Here is a 17362-nt window from a genome sequence, read left to right on the forward strand (position 1 = left end):
ATCAAAAAGCAACAACGACAAAAACAAAAACACCAACAAACTGCCATACATACTCTCAATAAAATCCCAAACAGCCAAGTATCCATCCATCCAGCCAGCCAGCCTGCCATCCAGTTCCAAGAATCACCATCTCAGTATCAGCATCATCAGTAGACGATGTTGTTTTCGTCGTCGACGACGTAGCAACCGCAACAGCTGCTGCTGAATTTCTCTACTACATACGAGTGGCCAATAACTCATACACTCTCTCAGACAATTTCAGTAACAACTTTGACAGCCCCATTAAAATAACAGTTTGGCTTTCGGATATAAAAAGGACTAAAAATAAAGAGAAAAACCAATTATATCGAAGTTAAAAAAACACCCATTGTTTATGGTTAAAAATCAAGAGTGATAAGAAAAATTAATACACAAAATTATAAATTTTACGGAAAATAAAACTCTTTAATTTAGAAGATATCGACGATTTTTCGCATGAGCTTAACGAAAGTAATATGACATTAATTGACATACTTTTAGTGTTCAGGATTGATTAAGGATTGATAAGGATATCATTGTAATCTCATACAATTTTTACTTGGAGTTCAATGGAATAATTCTAAAAATCATAGACGTGAGGTCGGTTACAGATTTCCAGTCCTAACGGAATTTACTTCTGCCTCAGGCCTCATGAATTCTGTCACAAAGTTTATCTTACAACTTAATTTCGTGATATTTAAAAAGTTAAAAAAAAACAATTTAATTCTCTTCCTTAAACATACATAAAAAAATGTCCAACTTATATTGAAGTCATTTCGAATCTTTCAAAAGGATTAATAAGAAGAACACTCTTTTTATCAGAAGCCTTTGTCTGTTTAACTTTTTGCTGACGATTCTGCTTTTTAGCACTTCCTAGAAATAATTTTTTCCATTTGATTGCTTCTTTAGAAATTATTTTTTTTTTTCATCGTGGGGATGATTACAATCATTCATAGAACGAATAATAATAATTTCCTAAAATGTCAGTTCAGTGCATATTTTCAGTGGAAATTTTTTTTGCAATAATATATAGCAAATAATTCAGTACAAGTAAAGTACAAAATGACACTTTCCTCATAACCTAATGTTCATGAATGATCCGATTTGTAAGACGTCTTTATACAACCTCTTAGAACTGTAATTATTTTTAAAGTATTGATAATTGAGTGAAATTCCAAAGTTCCTAAAACTCAATAAGAACTCGAGGAATGAACAATTTCTACACCAACTTGTTCAAGTAGCTTCAATTCCAAATTCAGCGATTTTAAATAATTCTTGAAAATCTAATGTTATTCAATAATTTGCGAATTTTTTCAGGTTTTCCAGTTAGTAAAATAATTTTCCCAATCAGTTTTCGTGAGGAAAGTTATATAACATCATATTAACCTCAGACTGGATCATTTCATGGCAATATTCTGCTCTCGTCAGGGTCACCTTCATCGGATATTTGTAGTGCTAATATCCATTTAATTATTCTAAGAGTTCTTTGAGGTTTCTCTCAGCAATACATTTTATTCGGCCTTCTTTGTGATTCTCAGTTTATTTCTGTTTCTGAGTCTTCAATAAAGAACACATCTATGGAAACTAGTTTTGTGATTCTGAGTATATTTCCGTTTCTGGGCTTTCATTAAAGAACACACCAAGACCGTTTTGTCCCCTCGTTTAGATTCATCCGTGTAGCAGTGCGTACCTCTAATATTCCCATTCTATGTGGGATCAATATATCAAGGTTCCCGACATATGGTATGTGATCGAGTATGTATCATATTTGTGTTTAGGCTTTTACTTTTTACTCAAACTTCCCTGGAATTTCTTGAAATGTTGAACTTTTAGACATTATTGGATGCAATAGATGTGAAATGTGTTGCAATCTGAGGTAAAATTTTTTAACAGGTCATACCTTTGGCCAAGTCCTTAAATATTCTATATTTTTGAAGAATAAGCTGTACTAATTTAATTTGTAATGTTGGATAGCCAAGTAATGCTAAAGCACAATATTAGAGATGAGTGCACTATTGGGTCAATGTCGACCAATACTGGAATTTCTGTTCAGGCTTTCAGCACCAGATAATTATAGTAATCTGGTAATAATTAAATTGTCGAAGACAATTAATTGGACTAGAACCTATTTAGATTACCTTCATGGATTTGTTAATTACCGTGGAGATATTATTGTCGTACAAGAGCGGGTGAATTTTCGGATTGAAAACTCAGATCATACTTCCTACTGCAAATTAGACAATAAAGACATCTTCACGCTATAATACGGTTTAAAGCATTATAAATTTAACAAAATGCAAAAATTTTGATTCGGAATCAGTACAATGCGAATCATTCGATATCTAGGCTTAACAATTTGTTATTCTGTGAAATCTTATCGATAATTTTTGTTCACCATTTCCCTTCAAGTCATATTACAAAAACCACTGTCATATTTGGGTTTCAATAAGCTAGATATTTTTTAATGTACCAAATATGTAACAAAAGTTTACTGAAGACTAGACTAGACTATATACTAGACTATAGATAAGACTATAGATTCGACTACCGAATATAGTATAGTCTAGACGTAAACTAGGCTATAGACTAGACAATAAACTAGTTAATGCTAGTACATAGACTTGTTTGTAGACTAAACTATAGACAAGACTAAAGACCAGACTATAGTGGATCTACGCTTTATATAGAGTACACTGTAGAGTAAACTTTAGAGTACACTTAAAACTAGATTCGAGCTAGTCTATAATCTAGCCGTCTCCCCCGGGCATGTTTCCTTGATGACAGATCCCGTCTTGGTGTATTGCAATCCGGGTGTACATATAGAGGTGCTAAAAGTACCTCTAGTCTGCCGGGATGACTGGTTATGTCACTTCACCCCTCGGCTTGTCCTTGGTATGATTTGATATGAGATCTAACCGGAGAACCACACAATCTGATATTACGGGTGGTAAGTTGTCCGCAGGACGTCAGTTGGTTGAGGTTCCTTCGGGACGTAGTGGCTGTGATTTAAACGCAAATTCGAGGGAAGCATAAGTGTCGGTTAAAGGACTGATGTGATGTGCTGTTGTCGAATGACAACAGATACCATACAGTAGAATGACTATAGAACTAAGCGTTGGAAATGAGTTGGTATTATTTTTATATGATACGGAATGAACGTATAGGTATGTGGGCCTCATCCCACCCGTTTACTCTTATGAGTGTGTCAGATACACATGATTTGACATTGGGTCTAACCAGAAAACCCCACAATCTGGTACTTCTGGTGGCCAGTTGCCCGCAGGACTATGTCTTGGCTGGTCGGTTGATTGAGGTTCCTTCGGGATCCACGTAGTGGCTGTGGTTTAAACGCAAATTCGCGGAAAGCATAAGTGTCGGTTAAAGGGCTGATGTAAGGTAAAGTCAATGATAAGTTCGACGCTGTTGCCGAATGACAATAGATACCATACAGAGAAATTACTGTAGGACTAAGCGTTGGAAATAAGTTGGTATTATTTTTATATGATACGGGATGAATGTAGGGGTATGTTGGCCTCATCCCATACCAGAATTACCACAGTATGTCCCTGTAAGTAAGAATTAAGTCTCGGCTTATTTGACAGATTCGTACTTCAGTCACCGGATACGTCTCTAGGTGTTGTAAACGGAAGTGATGTTTTACATCTCGGAAGTTAACCAAAGGGGCAGCAATGGTCAGTGATTAGATAGCTAAAGTACTTGAGCAAATTGCTTGAACATGGACCGGACCATCCATGTACAAAAATTACGACCTGCGTGTAAGATACACAAGGGGGCAGTGGTGAGTTGTTTATTATACTTACCCAGTGTTTGTAAAAGTTACTCACGTAACGCACTTCGACTTCAATACCTCCCCCCCGCATGTTCGCGCCTTTCATGAGATGACTTTCGGGTACTCTTTAGACTGGACTATAGACTAGGCTATAAACTAGGCTATAGATTAGACTATAGACTAGATTATAGACTAGACTATACACTAGATTATAGACTAGACTATAGACTAGATTATAGACTAGACTAAAGACTAAACTGTAAATTAGACTATAGGCTAGACTTTAGATCAGACTTTAAACTAGACTAAAGATTGGATTATAGACTAAACTATAGGTTTTTAATATACAAAATTTCCAAACTAAAACTTCTATGAAAAATCGTACAATCTTTTAATATTTCTAGTACATATGTATGTTCTAGTAAAATATTAGTAATTTTATTACATGTCAGAGATTAGTTTTTTTCAAATCTTTTAATTAAAATCTGGTTTTAGTAAAAGATTTAAATATAAATTTTCTTTGCAAAAAAAATATTGACCATTTTTAATCCCTGCATAAATCCATACTCTTTGGCACATAAAGCAACACTTGAGATGTGTATTTCTTTTCAATTGGATTGGTATGTCTGTTTAAATATAAATATGTGTATTAACTGACATATTTATTGGCTAGAGGAAATAGTTATTTCCTGTTGTACATATATTCGAAAGTTATTGAATATGTGTCTATAAAACTAAGATTTAAAATCAATAAATACTCTTTAAATATGTTGGTAAATCTATCGATATTTAACTACTATTTTATACATTACATATAGAAAAAAATTTCTAGACTATTTTTATTTTGCCATAAAGATTTTACTTTTACTCATATTAGATTTGTTATTGGATTTATATCATAAAATAAACCACAACAGAAATTATTGTTAGTTGTAGTAGAAGCAGAAGAAAAAATTTAAATAAAACAAAAATGCAGCATTTTTCTTTCTTTCTCTTATAACTTGTAACTATTCATTGTGTTGATGAATTTTATTTCCACATGACGGTTTAGTTGATATTCATCTTTATAACGTTTTGTTATTTTCATTTAGAATTCTAAACATGGAGACATATTAACAGTGGCTAACAAAAGAATGCGGATTGCGACAGGGCGATATTGCAATTAGAAGCTTTTCTTCATAAGTGCATTTATTTATGTCATAAACTAGATTGTACCTATTAGTAAATTCATTCAAGAGCGATTACGATAACTAAAGTTGTTTTCATCATAGTCCCAATTTCTGAAATAACACTCGAGGTATTCTCTGCTATGGTCGCTTACGCTCTTTAAATCCTTGATGCTCAAATACAACTTGATTTTCAATAAGTTTTTTCGATTCCCAGTTAAAATCTTCCTTTCCCTTGATATCACAGTAGAGTATGGCGATGGTCCAATTTCCGAAGACTTTGCTGATGGTTTCCGACAAATTGCTGCTCCAATGCGGCCTATTAACTTGGATAAAAACTATAATCTAAGGATCTAATGTTTGACGTACTGTGTGTTGGCTTTGTATTGCTTACTAACAAACTTGCAGAAACCTTTCTTAAGAATTCCCAGCAAGCAGATTTTCATATCTACCCAATGTCTCATGCTCAATATGTCCCTCATATTTTGGGGTATTTGGTCCCCTATACATATATTAATGTTAGTCCATTAATTTTTAGTATTTTAGTAACAGAACCCCAATGGAGTTCTGTCAGAAACAGCGTTGAAACTAAGGATACCAAAGGTACGTACCCACAGGACCCACAGGATGTTGATGTACTCGTAATCTATGCAAAATTGATCGTGAGGATTCAGACGAATGTAGAGCATGTGGAGAGGACAGTGGAACTTTGGAGCACTTTCTTTGCCACTGCCAGGTATTCATCGAAGTTAGATCCAAGTATCTTGGTAGTGATGTTATTCCGGAAATACCTGACTAAAACTGATTGGAAGATTCTTAGATTTACGTTCAGGAAACTGAGTTTTTGAATACTGAAAAATTATCCATTTAGTACTTTTTTTCCAAGATACAGTTTCACGATAGTGGCCTAGGTGTATTTCTTCGGATTTGATGTAGTATACATCCTCCTATCAACCTAACCTAAGGTTGCCAAATAATTGACCCATACTTGAAAAATCATTCTAACATGGTCTGTAAGAGTCTAATGAAAGAAGTGCCAACTGGCTACCGGCCAAATTCCTATGTTGCAAAGAATATTGATATCATACACTGTGATTCAGACTGTCTCTATTGGAAATGTTCAAATTGAGAAATTCCACTGTTTATCCTCATGATATAATAGGCTCTCAAAGTGGGCTATCTTAGGTTAGGTTACTCGGAGGAATTGTGATACGCTTAAGAGCTAAATAGACTGAATAAGCGGCTTAACAAACTTACCAGTATTTTACGTTTGTGCAAGCCTGTTGTGTAATGTATGAGGGTGTTTCGTGTTTGTACAAACGCTTGCGTTTTGTTTGATAAAAAAAAACAAAAAATTTTGATTTTTACACAAACATATTGAATTGTTTTCAATCCGTTTGTGTTGTTTATATTTTTAAACAATTTTTTTTTACAAAATTAATATTTTGAAGAGAAATTTATATCAGTATCTTTGTAAGTCTGCAAAAACGTGAAAAAATCGGTGATTGTACAAGCAATGTTTGTGTAGTGTGTGTTGGAAGGAATAAAGTATGTCTGTTATGCCGCTTGTGTAGTCTATTTGGGCCTTTAGATTAGCCATTCCCATATGTTGAGAATTTGTACATAGAAGATTGTTTTACTCCCTTTTAGTAGTCTGTTGGGCAGAACAGTGTAGAAGGTATTGTCCCGATTCCTCTTCATATTCCTTATCCAAACAGCTTCTACAGTAACTATAACACGGGTAGCCCATACGTTCCGACATATGTCAAATCATACTGTGTCCAGTAACTAAATCCTTGAGAATTATAATCGAGTTCATACTAAAAGACAAGAGAATCCTAGTATTATCCTTTGTCAGAGTAGATCAGAATAATACACCTGACCACCTGATTTCCGTTTCACTTAAAGCCCCGCCATCTATTAATTTTGATAGGGTACCCAGGAAAGTGCAAATATTCTTTTTGTGGCTCATTCATCACATTTCATTTCCGCGGATTCCGTCATGTCCTGAGACCTATAGCAACTCATCTTGATGTTGTGTTATTTGTGATCTAATACAATAAAGCTTCTGATTGCAAGACATGCTAATCTTTGTACTTTGTTAAGAATAGATAGGTTGAGTCTTGACATTTAACGCTCTCCACCAAACAAGAGCCCCGTAGGTCAATATTGATCTTATGACCGCGTTGTACATCCAGTGTACAATGTATAATTTCCCGATCTTTTTCTTAGTTATATATAGAAGGTCAGTTCTCTCGGCATTACGTTTCCACTTAGGCTTGGAGTCTAAAATTATGCCAATATATTGTCTTCACTTATGGTATTCACAATGGTACCGCCTAAACGAGGAATTCTGGGATTTTATACCTCCTGGTGAATAGAACCGGGTTTTATCAAGGTTGACACTTAGACCCGGTTGTGGGAAGAAATTTCCCTTGGCCTACTTTTAACATATAAATTTTTAATCTCGTATGAATTAAACGTTCATAACTGGCATAGAAACTGGTTTTATGAGATCCAAAATCTCACTACTAAGTTTTATAGGATTCGGTCCTTAATGGACCATAGTTTTAAAAAACTCAAGGTCCTCTTGGCCTTCAAAAAATCAGTTTAATTCCAATAATTCTTTTAAAAATTATGATTTCATTTCATATAAGATTCGACAAAATTATTCCATTATGAAATATGTCACTTCTTTTTAAACTGAGTCCATAAATGGGCCGCTTTCCGTAATTGGCTTTAAATTTGGAACACACGTTTTGGCGATTAGTGTATAAGAGTCGGAAAGGAAACTTTCTTTTTAGATAGAGAAAAGGTGTTTTCTATCTAGAACAACTAGGAGTTGCAACTTAAATCAATACCTAAACCTATTAATCTAGTCATGCGACTAATTGTGTAAAGTTCCTTCTTCTCCATATAACAATTAGAGTTGCCATTGTCAATATGTTTTTACATTCACTGTATGTAATATATTATTGCTTCTTTTTTATTCCTTCGTTACAATGAAAATTCATAAAGTAACCTAAATCCCAATGAAACCCAATAACTTTATGCAAATTTAAATTTCAATTAAGCATTTTAGTAAATTTCATCTTTTTTTCTCAGTTGCTGCTTATTTTCCATGAGTGTCTTTTTCCTTTTTATGTAGTATCAAAAATAGAAAAGAAGAAATACACATATAAAAGTAGAGACAATTTCATGGTGCAGATAAAAGTTACGTTGAAAGTAGTATTTAAGTATTTAGTTGGTTGGTACGACAAGTACGAAAAACTTATTATTGTATATAGTAGATTGTTTCTCTACTGATGTCTTTTCTTATTTTTTTTTGTTATCATTTTAGAATTTTTTAGTAGATAAGCTATGTATGTAATGACAAATACGAGTTTTAAAGTACGGGAGGTAATTAAAGGCGCATTAGAGAATAAGAGTTAAGTTTTCTTTTTAGTGTAGGTGTAATTTCTTAGTTTAAATAAGTAATTTTAAAGAAATAATTACATAGTTAACTATTAAATTTAAGTGTTTTTGCTTTTGTGCTGTATTGTCATAAAAAAATCTGGTAACTATAAATTCATTAGTTACTTGTCACTGCTTCCAAATGGGAATTATTTACCTTTTGTCATTTTATAGTTGTCTTTAAAAGACTAAGTAGTACAGAGTATAGATTGGTTTGAAAGGAAAACTAACTTTTATTGAGATTGTTGTGCGCAGCATTTCAAGGAAAAGTCTTGTGAAAATCTTATAGATGAAAATAAATTGTTCCTTGAAAATTTCCCGTCAGAGATCCTGAGGGACTTAATATCTTGAATTACATTTCTCTTGTTATATTTGAATATAATTTTGAAAGTCTGGCAGTAACATGGAAATATTTTCAGCTTTGCACTATTCCCTACACATATACACTTTGTACTTTGTCCAACTTGTAAGTCTCTAATTGCGACAAAAGCTTGACTGTTCCAGACTGTTCACTGCCTTCTCTATATGCTTTATATTTGCTAAGATGCGTTTCGTAGACCCGTGTGTCCATACAGAATATGTACGATCGTAATAACTCCGCTCTGATTTATTCTAAGGAAATCCCCCATTCTAGAGATTCACTCACTTCACCATATGATATATATTTGCTTAGATACGTGTCCGTAGACCCGTGGGTCCATTCAGAATATGTACGATCGTAATAACTCCGCTCTGATTTATTATAAGGAAATCCCCCATTCTAGAGATTAACTCCCTTCTCCATATGATTTATATTTGCTTAGATACGTGTCCGTAGAATCGTGAGTTAATTGAGAATATGAACGATCTTAATAACCCCGCACTTTCCTATTCTAAGTAAATCCCTCGTACTACTCTCGTTGAAGTCAGTTCATAGCATTTTAGTTAAACCTAACTTCATTACGCTTTCTTCTTATTTAAGCTAATACATTCCATATAAAGGGAAAGATACTGCTTTCTTTCAGTTCAATATGGTCTAATCAACTGTTATCATCCCAATCCTGAATTATATTTTGGTTTCCGAGTTGTTAATGTAGATCTTTATCCGTGTAACCACTGTAGAGGTTTTCCCACGAGCAATAAATGAGAAAATGTTCCAGAGTTTCACTGTCCTCTTGTCGTAATCGGTACGTCAAATTTTGTATAATTCTGTGAGTCCAGACAGAATGTTTACCATAACAATAACCTCTGCTTTCGTTGATGTCGGTCCATAGGATTTAAGTTCTACTTTTGTAGTCTCTAAGGTGTCTATTCGTATGGCTCTTTTTCTAATGTCTAAGTTTTGTTAATTACAATTACTTGTCATTATAATTGAAATTACAATGATAATTACTTGTAATTCAAAGTTTTGTTTCTTATAATTACATGTAATTTGGAATTAGTGATCAATTACAATTACAAATAATTGTTATTTGCAAAGCAAGTAATTGTAATTGAAAAAATTATAAAAACTTCAATTAAAATAACTAGCAATTTGTAATTGATTACTGCTTAATGACACATTACAAGAAATTGTAATTGACTATGTAATGAATTAATTTGTGTAATTATTACCCTCTAACAAGTACCTCTGGTGAAAATCAAAAATCGCATTCGGTTTTTTTCGGATGAGTCCATAATAAATAATAGCTTCTATATAAAGATCACTTTCAAAAATTACTTAAACGGAAATATATCTAGAATTAATAATGATATCGGAATAAAATTGAACTCGATTGTGGTTGTATATATACAAATCTTGCAGGAAAATTTGACAAAGCATTCTAAGACACTTTCTTCGGATAGGTCGATTATTTGTTTTATATATTTAAGCTTTCAAAATTTATAAAATGTAAATATATACAATACTTCACTGCCTTTATAATTATTTTCTTCAGTGTATTCATATATTGTAAATTTATTTTCATTACATATTAAATCTAGTTTACAAAGTCTTTCATTTTACAGATGATTCAAATTATCTACATTTCCATTATCATATCATATTGATTTGTAATTTTGTTTGCAACATAGAAATATTATTCTGGTCCATAAATAACCTATTAAAAACGATTAGAGAATCGATTGTTATACTTTATCAAAATATTCTCTCCTGATCAAAAACACTTATTGTGAAAAAAGCCCCAAATCGGTTGTATTTTACAAGAATATGTAAAATATAAGTATAATAAAAAACGTATTATTTTTTTCCGAAATATTATTTTATTATGGGGTACATACGATTCGCCATGGCTAAACATAAAACTCTAATTTATTCCCTATTCGTTCTTAAAAAAAAACAGTGACATTATATTGAGTAGAAATTCCTTTGTTAATGTTTTTACTGCTTCTGTTGTCAAAGTTTAGTTCTAAATTTTGTTCTTGTCTATGCTGTATGTCTGTCTGTCTGTCTTTACTGGTTAATTTTAAATTTTTGTTCAACGTTACGCTTCGTTTAGTTTCAGTTAATAAAATGAAGGACATTCATTCAGTCTCTCTGTATTTCTATTTATTCTATTCTGTTGCTTGCTATGTGTTGTTGTTTTTTCTTTCCTTTATAACTTTTCCTCACATTTGTTTTTTTTTGTTGTTCTTCTTATTGTCATTGTTTTGCAGGGATCATTACTTAAGGGGTCTAAAATACAAATTTTATATTTTCCGTTTTTTTTTCGGTTCTTCTCTTTTTTTTACTACAACAAACATAAAAATTTTGCTGGTGCTTTTATTTAAAACTTTTTTAAGTGGTTCTTACAACAACTTGTTAATTGGTCTCCTTAAAGAAAATTATCTTTTGTCAGGATTTCATTATTTAAGTAAAAAAACTGGCAGAAATAAATTTGACTTTTTTTGTTTAGTTTCAGAACTAATATCAAAAAATGCTTAGAAATTTAATATTAATTTTTTTAATTCGTTCTGGTTCAATCTGAATTTTATTTCATCTGACTATAGATTGGACTATAGACTGGACTATAAACTAGACTATGGACTAAACTATATAGTAGACTATAGACTAGACCATAGACTAGACTATAGACTAGATTATAGACTAGACTATAGACTAGACTATAGACTAGACTATAGACTAGACTATAGACTAGACTATAGACTAGACTATAGACTAGACTATAGACTAGACTATAGACTAGACTATAGACTAGACTATAGACTAGGCTATAGACTAGACTATAGACTAGACTATAGACTAGACTATAGACTATACTATAAACAGGACTGTATACTAGACTACTTTAAGTTTAATTTGAAATAATTCTAGAATTTTTGAAACAGATATGAACTAGGTAATTAGCTGTATTTAGACAAGTGTCTGCTAGCATAGCCTGCCGCAGTAGTGCCCTCTTTATGTGAGTTTATTACTACAAATTGTTCTTTTGTTTAACACTTAAATAAACACACACATATGTATATGTTTTTCTAATCAAAAAGACAAATAAGTACTTGACGATTGTCTTTAAGCGGATTTAAAAAAAGATATAAAAATTTCCACTTCTAATTTGTTTATACACAATTTTTATTCACTAAACCCATTTTAACTGCGACACAGTTTTCATTTGATTTATGTGATTTATTTTATTTTTTTGTTGTATTTTTTTATAATAAAATAAATGAAATCAAGTGTTTAAACAATGATTTCTATTCATTCTTCTTACAATTTGATGACAATTTGTTTATTTAAGCGAATTTATTCAATTGAATTTAATACATACAAACAATAAATGAAAAAAAAAAACGCAAATACAAAAAGAAGAATAGAACATAAGAAATTTAAGAATTGTTAAATAAATAAAATAATAATTTTAAAATTTTTTTTATTTGAGTTTAAACTAAACTAAATACAATCAACTTTAGTTGCACGTACTTATTTACAAGCACAGAAAAAGACAGACAGACAGACAGACAGACAGACAGACAGACAGACAGACATAAAACTAAAGGAAATAATAAAAATTAACTGAAATTGAGATGAAAATGTATTTAAAAAATTGTGGATGATGATGACGATGATGATGTTGTTTTGATTAGTTAGTTCGGGCCTTCTGGGTGCCTGGTCTATGCTTCTTTAGCGGTATCTTTGATGGGAATCGAAACCTCGACTCTATTGCTTTTGATTTTGATTTTCCAGCACTCCCCTGAAGTAAATTCTATTTCATATGTACTGGTTTTGACTGATGATAAACGGAATTTGTATCAATAGTAAAGAAATCCGCTAGAGTTGAAAACAACAGATTTAAATCAATAAATAAATAAGAAGAAGAAAAAATCCATATTTGAATTTTTATGGCATTTTATACGTCTGTTTGTGGCGAAAGTTTTTGACTTAAATACAATAACAAAACAAAACAACACCACCACCACAATAACAATTTAAATCATTCACTCTATTGTGCACGACAGTATTGTATGACTTTGATTGAGATCGACTACTTACTATAGCTGTTACTTTAAAATCTGTGCTACTATTACTATAATATCTGGGCAGCCTGAAAAGATTTTTAAAATTAGAATTCCATTTATAAGTGATAAACTTTCGAGACTTATATTAGACAATTATATAAATGTTCATTATTCTGATAAACTTCTTAAATTTACCTTTCCAACCTCTCCCTCCATGGATCCGCTCCTGACCCTTTTTATCAAATCCGATTAAATCTAGCCTCTAGCGGACTTGTTATGTGCTCCCTTAAAAATTTCTATGACAGGAAGCGAACTCTCGAACGCTCGATCTGATAGACTAGGTTAGGTTTGGTTACTCGAAACTCTGGAATAACATCGCTTCGAATGCCTGAAAGAAATTGTTCAAGAGTTTAACTGTCCTCTCCTCATCCTCTTTACATAGATGTGCTCGTAATCCTGTGTATCCAGTCAGAATACGTACCATAATACTACCATTAGATTTGTTCCATCTGAGAAGATTTTTCGTCTTGCTCTCATCGATGTCACCTCATACGATCTTTGTGGTTTGTCTTCTTCTGGCAAAGAAATTGCTCCAGAGTTTAACTGTTCTCCCCTCATCCTCTTTACATACATGTGCTCGTAATCCTGTATATCCACTCAGAATACGTACCATAATACTAACTTTAGATTTGCTCATTGTGAGGAGATTTCTCGTATTGCTCTCATCGGAGTCAACCCATAGGATCTTTGTAGTTCTGTTATTATTGTAAGAAGCCCTAAAGGATTCTCTCACCCATATTTATAATTGATATTTTGTTGCGTTGAATGGTTTTGCGTTTGTCAGGTTAACTGCTTCGAACTCTCTTCCCTTTCACACAATCGCCCTTTCGTTGTCGACTACTCTCGAGTGACCTGGTACTGGGTCTTCTATATAAAACCCCAGGCCTACTTTGTTCCCCATTCGTATAATAACGGGCTCCTACTGGAATTAGTTTTTATGTTCCGTTTAACCAAGACATTCTATCTGGGATCAGCGTTTCATATTCTGTATGCTATCAGCTACATCCGATGATTGTGTATAACCTTCCAACAGACTGAAGGACTAAGACATCAACTACATTTTTTGACAACTTAAATTCACACCCAACTTCACAAAGTATCGTTTGAGTTGGATGGCCATATCGATTGTTTAAATTTCTAATATATAGTTGCGTCCGTAAATCTATGTGTCTTCTCAAAATACTTACTATCATACTACCCTTGGGCCTATTCCTTCTGAGAAGGGCCCTATCCAAAATTTTACTATTTTTCTTATGTGTTTGGTTTTGAATTGTCAGGTTCATTATTTCAAGTCCTTGTCGATAATTCCGGAGTGACCTGGTACCCATTTGATTTATAACTTGAAGAGTATAGCCCTTTTAAAGTAATCACCTCATATCTGATGATTACAGGCGGTCGTGAACTATATTTACGTTTTTTTTTAATGTTAAAACAACTTTTCAGATTACCCTCGTAATAGTAACCACTACTGAGTAAATTATAACTGTGTGTTTATGTATCTGGCTGAATGAATTGTACTGCTAGTTTGACATAATAAAAATAACATAAAAATATACTGTTTGGTGGGATGCAGGAGCGTAGTGTATGCGTGTGTATGTATCTGTTTGTGATGGCTCGGTTGGTGTTAAGATGTGTGATAGGTCGTCACTTATGCTCACACTAACACTCACTTACTTACGAGATTGAACAAAATCATCATATTCTATTAAATTTTATTTAATTTTTTATTTGTTTATTAATTTTATTGGATTTTTTTACATAAAACCAAAATGAAGAATGCAAATATTTAGAATGTTAATTTCGAAATAAATTTCAATTTAGTTGAATATTTACAAGCGAGGTGTTAACATGTCATAAGACTTCATAAATATAAGAAAAGAAAATAATTTGCATAAAAAAATTAAAATTTAAAAAATAAATATTTTTTTATTATCTTTGCAGCTTTTGTTAAAAATAAAAAAACTAATACAAAAAACACCTTTAAACGACAAAAATAAAACTTCAAAATTAAGCAAAAAAAAAAAGGAAAACAATTTGTGTAAAGTAACCAGTGTTTGAATATGAATGTGTTGTGTTCTTTTAAATAATATAAAAAAATTAAAAAAAATAATTTTTTTAATGAATAGTTATTAAATAAAATAATTCACAAATTTAAGAAATAATCAAATTTTTAAACACAAGAAAAATTATAAAAATAAATAATTCCTTGTATAAAAAATAAAAAAAAAGCTGAAATATTAAGTGTTCAATTTTCTTCTTCTCCTCAAAAATAAACAAAAAAAGCAAAAAAAAAAATCATCATTTTGATTATGACAACAACTGCAGCAACAATTTAACTAAATAAATCTACAAATTAAGGTGAGTTTTAAATGCTTATTTTTTATACATTTTTAAAATAGCGATTTTATTTTAAGCTTTAATCTTCGCTGTACCATTAACAATTTCTAATGATATTCACAATAAATGTACTGAATTTTACAGTAGTTAGAAGAAATTAAGTTAGAATCAACTATGGTTGTTTAAAGTTTACTATAATAGAGAGGACTATAGTCGACAATATTGGCTATAGCTTACTAGTAAGCGTTTACGATAGATTTGAATCGGTAATAATGAAATAGACTATAGAGTTTAAAAGAGACATATGGAGATTATTAGAAGCCAAAATAGTAAAATTTTGATTGAAAAAATACATTGACATATTGCTCTTAATTAAGCTACAGTAAACTATAGTCTCTAAGACTGATGTAGAGTTGACTAAAAATGACTGAAGTTGTTTAGGTTGATTGGAGTTGCCTTTTGTGGAAAAGATACATTGTAAGTTAGTCAGACAGTTAGTATGTTAGTTCGATAGTTAGTTAGTTATTAAGTAAGTAAATTTGTTAATTATTTAGTTAGGCAGTTAGTTAGTTAGTTAGTTAGTTAGTTAGTTAGTTAGTTAGTTAGTTAGTTAGTTAGTTAGTTAGTTAGTTAGTTAGGTAGTTAGTTAGTTAGTTAGTTATTTATTTAGTTAGTTTGTAAGTTATTTAGTTAGTTAGTTAATTAGTTAGTTAGTTATTTAGGTAGTTAGTTAGTTAGTTAGTTAGTTAGTTAGTTAGATAGTTAGTTAGTTAGTTATTTAGGTAGTTAGTTAGTTAGTTAGTTAGTTAGTTAGTTAGTTAGTTAGTTAGTTAGTTAGTTAGTTAGATAGTTAGTTAGTTAGTTAGTTAGTTAGTTAGTTAGTTAGATAGTTAGATAGTTAGATAGTTAGTTAGTTAGTTAGTTAGTTAGTTAGTTAGTTAGTTAGTTAATTAGTTAGTTAGTTAGTTATGTAGTTAGTTAGTTAGTTAATTAGTTAGTTAGTTAGTTATTTAGGTAGTTAGTTAGTTAGTTAGTTAGTTAGTTAGATAGTTAGTTAGTTAGTTAGTTAGTTAGTTAGTTAGTTAGTTAGTTAGTTAGTTAGTTAGTTAGTTAGTTAGTTAGTTAGTTAGTTAGTTAGTTAGTTAGTTAGTTAGTTAGTTAGTTAGTTAGTTACTATATTACCGATATCGATACAGTGAGCTTACCAACAACATTTGTTGTAATTTTGACAACGCATCGTTTTCATTTCGACAATGCATCGTTGTTATTTCTGTTTGTCAACATTGACAACATTCCTAGCAATAAAGCTCTTCGAAAGAAGTAGAATTTACTTCATGGAAGTACAGGAAAATGCCTGAAGGTACATTTTATTTGATTACAAATTCACTACATCTAAAGTCAATCTCAGGATGTAATTTTTATGTTGTTTTTTTTTGAAAAGAAAAAAATATGGATTCTTTTCGCTTCTTTGGAAGTCAATAAACATCACATCCACAGAAGGTAAAAAAATCACTTAGTGCTACATTTGAAGTTGTGATAAGTGTTATTCTTTTGGAAGTCCTTCATTTTTTTACATTTTTGTTTTAACAACTACTTCTACATACTTTGCCAACGTACGTTATTAAAAAACAAATATGAATGTATAGTCTGGCGTAACCGACGATATGATACCCTACAACAGTCAGTATGTTAAAAATGGGAATTATATAACTTTATTCGGAATATTTTTCTTTTTTTTTTTTGGAAAAAAAGAGATTTTTTACAAGAGGGCTCAAAGGGGAGTAGGGGAAAGTATGGCCCTATCCTTATAAATGTTGGTAGGCGAAGTTAATTCTACTTCAAAGTTATTTGTGTAGAATTTAAAAGTGTTATTAGTGTTTGTAAGTGAATTTTGACCTTTAAGTCATTTTCTGAAGAAGAGTTTGTATTTGTGTCAAATGAAGCCAGATCATTACACAAAACGGTAGTGTCATTAAAAGTTCTATAAAACTAAGTTTTGTCGACCTTTGTTGACATAATAGATCTTTTAAATTAATTATAAGGGTACGGTTGTATGGGGCTTAGTCGAAATAATAGACCGATTTTAACCATTTTCAAATTTTCAATT

General features: G+C 31.5%; 1 long non-coding RNA gene across 1 annotated transcript in view; it reads left to right on the forward strand.

Annotated features, from left to right (window-relative positions):
• The window catches only part of LOC124419600, a 32843-nt gene extending 17630 nt beyond the window's left edge, over positions 1-15213 (forward strand). The window contains exon 2 of the long non-coding RNA XR_006940721.1: positions 14860-15213. This is a non-coding gene — a long non-coding RNA (uncharacterized LOC124419600). The remainder of the gene's footprint in view (positions 1-14859) is intronic.
• The last annotated feature ends 2149 nt before the right edge of the window (positions 15214-17362 follow it).

Source organism: Lucilia cuprina, chromosome 4, assembly GCF_022045245.1.
Source record: "Lucilia cuprina isolate Lc7/37 chromosome 4, ASM2204524v1, whole genome shotgun sequence".
NCBI classification, from domain to species: domain Eukaryota; kingdom Metazoa; phylum Arthropoda; class Insecta; order Diptera; family Calliphoridae; genus Lucilia; species Lucilia cuprina.